The sequence below is a fragment of the Benincasa hispida genome, chromosome 3 (genome assembly GCF_027475165.1).
Source record: "Benincasa hispida cultivar pf3 chromosome 3, pf3_genome.v1.1, whole genome shotgun sequence".
Classification (NCBI taxonomy): Eukaryota; Viridiplantae; Streptophyta; class Magnoliopsida; order Cucurbitales; family Cucurbitaceae; genus Benincasa; species Benincasa hispida.
The window spans coordinates 12,144,824-12,154,702 of record NC_143480.1 but is presented as its reverse complement, the minus strand read 5'-3'; the positions used below and the strand labels follow the sequence as shown (position 1 = coordinate 12,154,702).

The window sequence follows — 9,879 nt, the reverse complement described above, 5'->3', positions numbered from 1 at the left end:
ATAGCTTCAAGATTAATAATGTGTTATACAGAAGATGAAAATAACTTCATTCAGTTGTAGAATCAGTTACAAATCAAGCTACTTTTAAATACTTTGTATAACTAATTTGTACAGAGAGAGAGCATATTGTAATTGAGTGTCACACTTATCTTGAAGCAATATTGAATAAAACTCCCTTCAGCTTCTCCGTGGACGTAGACCTCCCTTGGCCAAACCACATAAAACTATCGTATTCTATCGTCTTCCTCTATCGTATACCTCTGACCCATCGATCGTGTAGCTTTTAGCAAACGATCGCGTAGCTTTTAGCAAACAATTATCTAGCTTTTAGCCAATGATCGTTTACTTCTGCACGCCTCATCGTGTAGACGACAATCGTTTAGATGACCTTGTCTAGACAATCTTCAGTAAAGCCTACATCATCTAGACAACTTGTGCCTTATCATTTAGACGACCCCACCTTTACCTCTCATCACCTAGATGACCGAAGACTCATCACCTCTACGATTTTCGACAGCCTCCCGGCAATTCTCTCTTTTCTTTTCTCTCGTTCTTTCTCTGCAAAAAGAGAAGAAAAGTTAATCTTTCGAAGTGCATTACCAGTAGAAGAGTGAAGCTCTAGTCTCAGCCATCAAAGTGTAAGGTCGATATCGTTCATCACACAGATTGTGCTTTCAGCACGTTGTTTGTGTTTGCGTGAAGAAATAAGGTGGTTTCTGGTATTCGTTTAAGGGTTATCATTTTGTCAAAGCCTAAAAGAGTTAGTAAATCAGTTCCTTTAGCCCATTTTCTGCAACTCAAGCCCAACAAGTGGTATCAGAGCCTGCAAGAAAGCTTCAAGATTAGTAAGGATTCAAAGAATCAATAATCTTGGAGTCTTTCAGTTGAATTTCGAATCAGAAATGGAAATTGAAAGGTATGACATCGAGAAATTTGATGGAAAAGGCAATTTTGGTTTGTGGAAAGCCAAAATTAAGGCTATCTTGGGATAGCAGAGAGCACATAAGGCCCTAGATGATCCACCAAAGTTGCCAATCACAACAATAGAAGAAGAAAAAGAATATATAGAGCTAATTGCTCATGGAACACTAGTTTTAAACTTGTCAGATAATGTCCTATGGCAAGTAATTGATCAAGAGATAGCTTACAAGATGTGGAGCAAATTGAATGAGCTATATGAGACAAGGAATCTGCCCAATAAACTTTTCCTAAGGGAAAGGTTCTTTACATTCAAAATGAGTGCATCAAAGTCTTTAACAGAGAACCTAGATGATTTCAAGAGAATTACTACTCAGTTTAAGTCTCAAGGAGAAGAAATTAGGGTAGACAATGAAGCATTTGTGCTTCTTAACTCATTGTCAGAATCCTACAGAGAAGTGAAGACAGCCTAAAATATGGGAGAGATTCCATTACTACTGATATCATAATTTCTGCTCTTAAGATCAAAGAAATGGAGCTCATTACAAGCAAAGGAGACAAGTCTAGTGCAAAAGGCTTGTTTGTAAAAGGGAAGTCAAAATAGAACAACAAAGAAAAATCCAAACAGAGCTCAAATGTAGAAGGAGGGAAAGAGAATTCCAAGGTTAGATGTAAATATTGTAAAATACTTGGACATTTAATCAAAGATTGCAGAACATTGAAGCGAAAAAATGAGCAGAAAAATAAGCAATCTCAGCCACAACCCAAAGCCCAACCAAATCAGTCAAGTGAAGCCTTAGTTTGTGAGGACTCTTACTTTTATTCTGATGCTTTGGCTACATCTAATTGTAGGGCAAAAGAAGAAGCTAATAAGAACCTAGATTGGGTTCTAGATTCAAGGTGTTCATTCCACTTGACATCTCATAAAGGTTGGTTTGTACTTACAGAGAATTGGATGGAGGATTGATATAACTTGTAGAAATACAAGTTATTTATGCTGTTTTATTTAGATATTGCGGTAAAAAGAGAGGAAAGTTGCGTCGATAGTATAAAAATTGGCTGAGAAATACGAAAATTATGAAATGTCGTAAATGTATCCATTAACACCATTGCGATGGCAAAATAGAATGTTTCAGTCTCTATTTTGCAGGAAATAGGTCACCTCATGCGTTAATGGCTCGAAGACAAAATGTAAAACACATCTGCATGCCCCCATCAATCAAGAACGAAGAGATGATCAACGCAATGACGGCGCATGCGACAATCGATCAAGAGCTTAGCGATCAACACATTTCAACTGCATGCGGTAATAAAAAACAACATTGCATGCGGGGATTGATCGAAGATGTGAAGAGCAACGCATTCGCGGGTGATTCTGACAAGTGTACAACCTTTTGTTGTTCAATTCTGATGGATTGAAAGTGGAACAGAAAGGAATTTTCTATTACGCCATTGCAAGAATTACCATAATTATACAGTTGGGACCACAAATTGAAAGAGCCAACGTCTTGTCTATAAATAGCTTCCTCAAATTCGCTGAAAAATATACTGAAATGGGGAGAGAGAGGCTGGTCTGAAGAGAATTTACAGAGTAAATCTGGGAGAACTACGAGACAAGGGTGAATAGTGAGTCTCCGAGCAAGGAATTCTTCCAATTCCCAAAACTGAAGCTCTGTCCATAAGATCAATTCTACTGGGAAAGCAAGCCTGAGAGGGAAGCTTTCCTCTCCACCACATCCATACGCCAGCAAGCACAAGTCTCTGATCGGGATCTGTGTCAAGACGTTGACACTCTTTCCATATTTGTTTCTATTCTCTAATTCATCTTCTATGTTCATCTTCTTTAATCCCTCGTTCACAAACATGTATCAAACGCTTAATTTTAGAATTAAATGTTATCATCGTCATCATTATTATCTCTCTGCCTCTTTCCATACATTTATCATCCATTTTCTCTATGATGTGTTCTTAATCCCTAGGGTAAAAAGCGAGTATTAAGCGAGTGAGTTAATCTGTGTCAAGGAATGAATTAAGTTTATCTAAGGCATGCTCGATGGCATCTTCACCTGTGAGAGCAAAAGTGAAGATGTTATTTCGCCTATCGAGAGAAGGTTGGAAGAATGCGTTAACTAAAGCGAGAAGTATTTCCAGAGATGGAAACAACCTTGTTCATCACGTTCATCTCTGTTTCACCATAGACATATGGGAACGCGGACGATTACTGAAAGGTGTACGCCAAGGGAAAGCGGATCCTTAGTTGTGTCCTTAACGCAATTGACGAACTTGCGATGTTTTACTTTTTACTCATTCTATTTCTGTTTCATTTAAAAGACTTGCCATCGTATTCATAGATTCTTTTGTACAACTTCATAGCCAGTCCTCTACCCCTGTATCATGTATCATAGAGTTTAGGGATTTACTTTATCAACGCATTTTTACTTTAGCGCAATTTATATTTCTATACAAACCAAAATTCTTTATTCATTATTATAACTGGTCGCATGTATCATATAAGTATCACATTTAACGACAACAATCCTCGTGTTCGACCTCGGATCTTTCTGAGAAACTTGCGTTGGAATTATACTTGGTTTCAGTGCAAGGAAACTTGTGACACGCACTACTTCATCGCATACAGCGAGTATAGCACTTTCAACGCATACACTTAGAACGTAATATCACATAAATTATCTTTATCGCAAAGTACTTGAGCGTATATAGAGCATCATACATGCATTCATCAACGCAATAGATAAAGATAACATTCCATTTTTATAGTCAACAAGTTTATGGCAACATGAGCTTGTATTACATTCATCCATCAGTAGTGTGTATAAGCGATACAAAACAAACACAACATGACATCACATACAATCCATATCCGCAAAGTTTATGGCACCGTTGTCGGGGACATGAGCTTGTATGATTCATATTCATCATTATCCATATGCTTAAAGATTAAGGATCAATCTACATAGGAAACAATAACTCATGTTCAGTGGTTGGGATTGGTTCAGTCTCATCGAAACTAGAAGATGGAACAGTCAAGCTCTTAAGAAATGTCATATATGTGCCTAAGCTAAAGAGAAATCTAATTTCACTAGGCATGCTTGATTCTATTGGCTGTGAATACAAAGGCAAGAAAGGTTACTGTGAAGTTTTGAAGAACAGTAAGCCTATCCTTAGAGGGGTGAAGATAAATAGAGTGTATGTAGTGCAAGGAGTTCATCAGGTACACTCAGCTTTGATTGTGACTCAAAATCAGCCTACTGAAGGAGACCTATGGCATAAAAGACTCTCACACATTAGTGGCAAAAGTCTACAAGCTCTAACCATCCAAGGTATTCTACCTAAGAGAGTTCATCAGAGCCTATCCTTTTGTGAACATTGTGTAATAGAGAAGGCTACTAGGCAGAGCTTTGTGAAGGCTCAGCACACAACCAAGGCCATCCTTGACTATGTGCATTCAGACCTATGGGATCTTTCACCTTTTCATTCATTAAGTGGTGCCAAGTATTTCCTAAATTTTGTTGATGACTACTCAAGAAAGAGCTGAATCTATTTCCTTAAATCTAAGGATTTAGTTTTTGAAAAGTTTATAGAATGGAAGATCATGGTTGAAAAAATGTCTAATTGTCAGATTAAGTGTCTTAGAACAGATAATGGGCTTGAGTACTGTGTAGAGAAGTTCAATGTTTATTGCAGACAACATGGTATAACTAGATACAAGAAAGTTAGGTATAGACCTCAGCAAAATGGGGTAACAGAGAGGTTGAACAAAACAATAATGGAGAGAGTAAGAAGCCTACTATCTGATGCTATAGTTCCTGAGAAATTTTGGTCAAAGGCAGCCTCATATACAGTCTATACACTGAATAGATGCCCTCATGCATCTCTTAACCTTCTAACCCTAAAGAAAGATGGACTAAACAACCACCTAACCTAAATAAACTAAGGGTGTTTGGCTGTACTGGCTTTGTTCATCAGAGTAAAGGGAAATTAGCTGCCAGAACTGTGAAGTGTATGTTTTTGGGCTTCACATAAGGTATTAAGGGGTTTAGAATGTGGCACCCTACTGAGAAAAGATGTATAACTAGTAGAGATGTAGTTTGCAAGGAAGATGAGATGTATATGCAGAAAACTAACCCTAATGTTTCAGTACCTCAAGAGAAGAATGATACAATTGAGGTGGAGCAAGTTTTAGTTCCTACTTCTGATCCTTCAAGCTCTGAATCATACTTTGATCAACTACCTCATCTAGAAGAAGAAGTAAAAGATGCTACTATTGATCCTGAGCAAGAAGAACTAGAGTTGAGAAGTTATAGCCTAGCTAGAGATAAGCAAAGAAGAAATATTGTCCCACTATCAAGGTATGAAGACTACTTAGCTTTGAATGCTTCTGATTTAACTAATGATGCAGAACCCTCAACCTTTGAGGAAGCAGTGAGTTGTTCTAAAGCTAAGATGTGGATAGAAGCTATGAATGAAGATATTAATTCACTGGTGAGAAATAACACATGGGAGTTGACATCTTTGCCTAAAGAATGTAAACCAATTGCATCCAAATGGGTGTACAAGTTGAAGGAAGGTTTTTCTAATGATCAAGGACCTAGATTTAAAGCTAAGTTGGTTGCTAAGGGCTTTACAAAGAGGCCAGGTGTTGATTTTAATGAGATTTTTTCTCCAGTGGTAAAACAGACTTTTATTAGATTATTGTTGTCGATTGTGGCTCAAAATAACCTAGAGCTGGAGCAACTAGATGTCAAAACATCTTTTCTACATGGCTTCCTAGAGGAAGTTATCTACATGAGCCAACCAAAGGGGTATAAGGTCAAAGGGAAGGAAGATTATGTGTGCCTACTGAAAAAATCTATCTATGGCCTTAAACAGTCCCTAAGATGCTAGAACAGAAGGTTTAGTGACTTTGTTCAGAAGAATGGTTTCTATAGAAGCTCCTATGACAGCTGTGTTTATATAAATACAGAGTCCTATACTCATCATATCTACTTGTTACTATATGTGGATGATATGCTTCTAGCAGGAGCAACAATGAAAGAACTGAATAAAGTAAAAGATCTACTGAAATCAGAGTTCGAAATGAAAGACATGGGAAATGCAACAAGAATACTGGGCATTGACATTATTAGAAACAGAAAAACAAGTATTCTAAGCATTGATCAGTCACAATACTGCAGTAAATTATTAAAGAAGTATTAGATAAATTGTTAAAGAAGTATCAGATGACAGAGGCAAAAGCAGTAACTACTTCTATAGCTAACCATTTCAAACTCTCAGCAGAGAATTCACCCAAAGATTCAGACATTGAGCATCAGCAAATCATGTCAACAGTTCTTTATTACCAAGTTGTGGGAAGTTTGATGTATTTAATGGTGTCTACAAGACCTGACATTGCCTATGCTACTAACCTGGTGAGTAGATACATGGCTAGTCCAGGTAAGAGGCACTGGGAGGCTACAAAGTGGATTATGAGGTACCTAAAGGGTACTACTAATGCTAAACTAATGTACCAACGGCTACCAGACAGTGAACCAGAGCTGATTGGTTATGTAGACTTAGATTATGTCGGAGATCTAGACAAAAGGAGGTCATTATCAAGGTATATCTTCCTATTTGGAAGGTGTGTCCTAAGCTGGAAGGCTACCTTACAATCAGTAGTAGCCCTTTCTACTACTGAAGCAGAGTTCATAGCACTATCAGAAGTAGTGAAGGAAGGCCTATGGCTAAATGGTCTCCTAAGTGACTTCGGAATTAAATAGAACACAGTGAAGATTTTTTATGATAATCAGAATACAATTCATTTGTCAAAGCATTCTCAGTACCATAATAGAACAAAACATATAGATGTGAAATATCATTTCATATGACAGCAAATAGAAGCTAAACAGATTGAAGTTTTGAAAGTTCATACCTCAGAAAATGCCTCCGACATGTTGACAAAAACAGTCACTCAACTTAAACTCCAGAAGTGCCTTGATATAATAGGGTTTGAGTTGAGAGACAAAGGTTAAAGGAAAGAGACAGTCAGATCAGAGAAGCTGAAGAAAGCATGAAGTTCATTTCAAGGTGGAGATTGTTATACAGAAGATGAAAATAACTTCATTCAGTTACAAATCAAGCTACCTTTAAATACTTTGTATAACTAATTTGTATAGAGAGAGAGCATATTGTGATTGAGTGATCACACTTATCTTGAAGCAATCTTGAATAAAACTCTCGTCAGCTTCTCCGTGGACGTAGGCCTCCCTTGGCTGAACCACGTAAAACTATCGCGTTCTTTTTCTTCTTATCATCTTCCTCTATCATATACCTCTGACCCACCAATCGTGTAGCTTTTAGCAAACGATCGTCTAGCTTTTAGCCAATGATCGTTTACTTTTGCAAGCCTCATCATGTAGACGACCATTGTTTAGACGACTTCGTCTATACGATCTTCAGTAAAGCCTTCATCGTTTAGATGACTTGTGCCTTATCGTCTAGACGACCCTAGCTTTACCTCCCATCGCCTAGACGACCAAAGACTCATCGCCTCTGCGATTTCCAACAGCCTCCCGGTGATTCTCTCTTTTCTTTTCTCTCGTTCTTTCTCTGTAAAAAGAAAAGAAAAGTTAGTATTTCAAAGTGCATTACAGCAGAAGAGTGAAGCTCTAATCTCAGTCATCAAAGTGTAAGGTCGAGATCGTTCATCACACGGATTGTGCTTGCAGCATGTTGTTTATGTTTGTGTGAAGAAATAAGGTGGTTTCTAGTATTCGTTTAAGGGCATCGTTTTGTCAAAGCCCAAAAGAATTAGTAAATCAGTTTCTTCAGCCCATTTTCCGCAACTCAAGCCCAGCAATATGTTTGTTGTATGAGTTATGTGGAGAGTTTTTTTATTTTTTAGCTCAAATTAGATGACCCATGAAACATCAACTTTATTCCTTCGGGTGTTATTATTTACCCGCAGTTTGGGATGTTATTTTTAAGAAGGGTAAAATATCATTTTTTTTTATTAATTTTTTTTTTTTGGATTATTTCATTTTAGTTTATGTTATGTCAATTTTCCAAGCATAATTCATGTACTTTCAATAAACCTGAAATATATGTGTAATAGCATTAAATATCATCTCAAAATAGACAATAATTAATGGTTAAAGATGGTTGAATATGCACACTTTCAAAGTTAAATTAGGAAAAAAAACACACTTTTTAGCAATTCGTAATCACTTAAGACGTATACCAGGTTTCAACCATAGGTAAGAGTTGAGGATTCAAATTTTTAAAATCTATTTTGTTATCAAAGTTAAAATTTATGTCATAACCAATTGAGCTATATTCATATCACAAGACTCCAAAAATAATACTTATTTATATATGTTTAGTTTTATGTACATATATTTGATTTTTACCTGAAAAAAAAAAAAAAAAAAAAACCAAATAAACAAAAGGTAAAATCTAAACATGAAATGTTAAATTTTATGTCTAATGAAAACGTAAATCCTTCAATCTTGTTTTTTTAATAGATTTGTATACTTTGAAAAATATCAAAGAAGTTACTGACTAATTAATTAGACACAAAATTTAAAATTCTTGAGAGATCTTTTAAGACACAAAATTGAAAATTCGTGGAACTAATAGGTACCTTTTTAAAAGTTAAAATTAAAGGCTAAAGTTGTAATTAAACCTAACTAATTAATATAACTAGTGTCGTGTGGAATGGTCTTTTTGAATATTGATATCGTGAATGAAGTCACAAAATTTTGCAGAAAAATGTGATTGAAGAATGAAGATGGCAATATGAATAATTCTTGCGTGGAATGTGGGAGTCAAAAAGGTCTCCTAAGAATTTTGCTATAGGAAAGGAACCAATAAGGCGTTAAAAATACGGAAGTAGAGACCGAGAGATCGTGGAGGTGTCAAAGTCACAAATTTCTGGTCCTCATTTAATGACGGTTTGTGAGAAGGCTTTTCTTTTATTTAGAGAAATGGCAATGGATAGATAGTCATGCATGTCTAGACTATACCTATTGGTTTAATATTGAATTCCCACCCTTAGTACTTTTAGCCAACATGAGCATAGTTCAACTGGTATAGTTTTTTACTATCGATTTCGAGGTCAGAGATTCGATTCTCCTACCCCACACTTTAATTACAATATTTTTGAAAAAAAAACTGATAATGGATAGCAAAAACCAATCAATCAATAAATAAATAGTTTTCTAGAATAACGATATTTGGGTGGATATACAAAATAGGTGAATCATACATTTTTTTCTAAAATATTAAAATATAACAAAATAATAATAGCAATAATAATAATAATAAAATATATTTTCTTAGTCTTCCAATTTTATCCTCATTTGTATGAGAATATATCTAATATATATTATATTTGATATATCAATAAACGGATATACTTAAACTGATAGGCCTTTTTGTTATGGTGGGAGTTATTTTTGTTCTTATGTTTCTTTTTTATATGAAGTTGTTTTTATTTAATTAATTTGATTTTGATGGTCTGATTTAAATCTTGATATTAATTTTCTTATTTTTTTCAAAATTTTTATCTGATAGCATATCTTAATTGCATTCATTTTGTCCATTAATATAATAAATATAAAGTATATCAATTAATTTGTTATATTTTTTTTAGATTTTAGTACTATTTTTATGGTACGTAAATTACATTTAATTTGATATATCAATCGTAATGTATCTATACTTTATATTTCGTATATAAATGAACTAATATACTAAATATGATGTATTCATTCAAAATGATGTACTTAAATTTTAACTTTGGTATTTAAATTTTATGTCAATACTAATTCAAAATAAATTTCAAGTATATAATTAGTGTATCAATAGTATATTATAATTCATTCAAAATTTAATATACTAAATATTACATTAGTGTGTCAATAGTTTATCAACACTAATTCAAAACTCATTTAAAATTTAACA

At 34.9% G+C, this 9,879-nt stretch overlaps 1 pseudogene; it reads left to right on the top strand.

The window, feature by feature from the left end:
* Positions 1-6,158: 6,158 nt before the first annotated feature.
* LOC150037025 (secreted RxLR effector protein 161 pseudogene) lies at positions 6,159-6,695 on the top strand (annotated as a pseudogene).
* Positions 6,696-9,879: the final 3,184 nt, after the last annotated feature.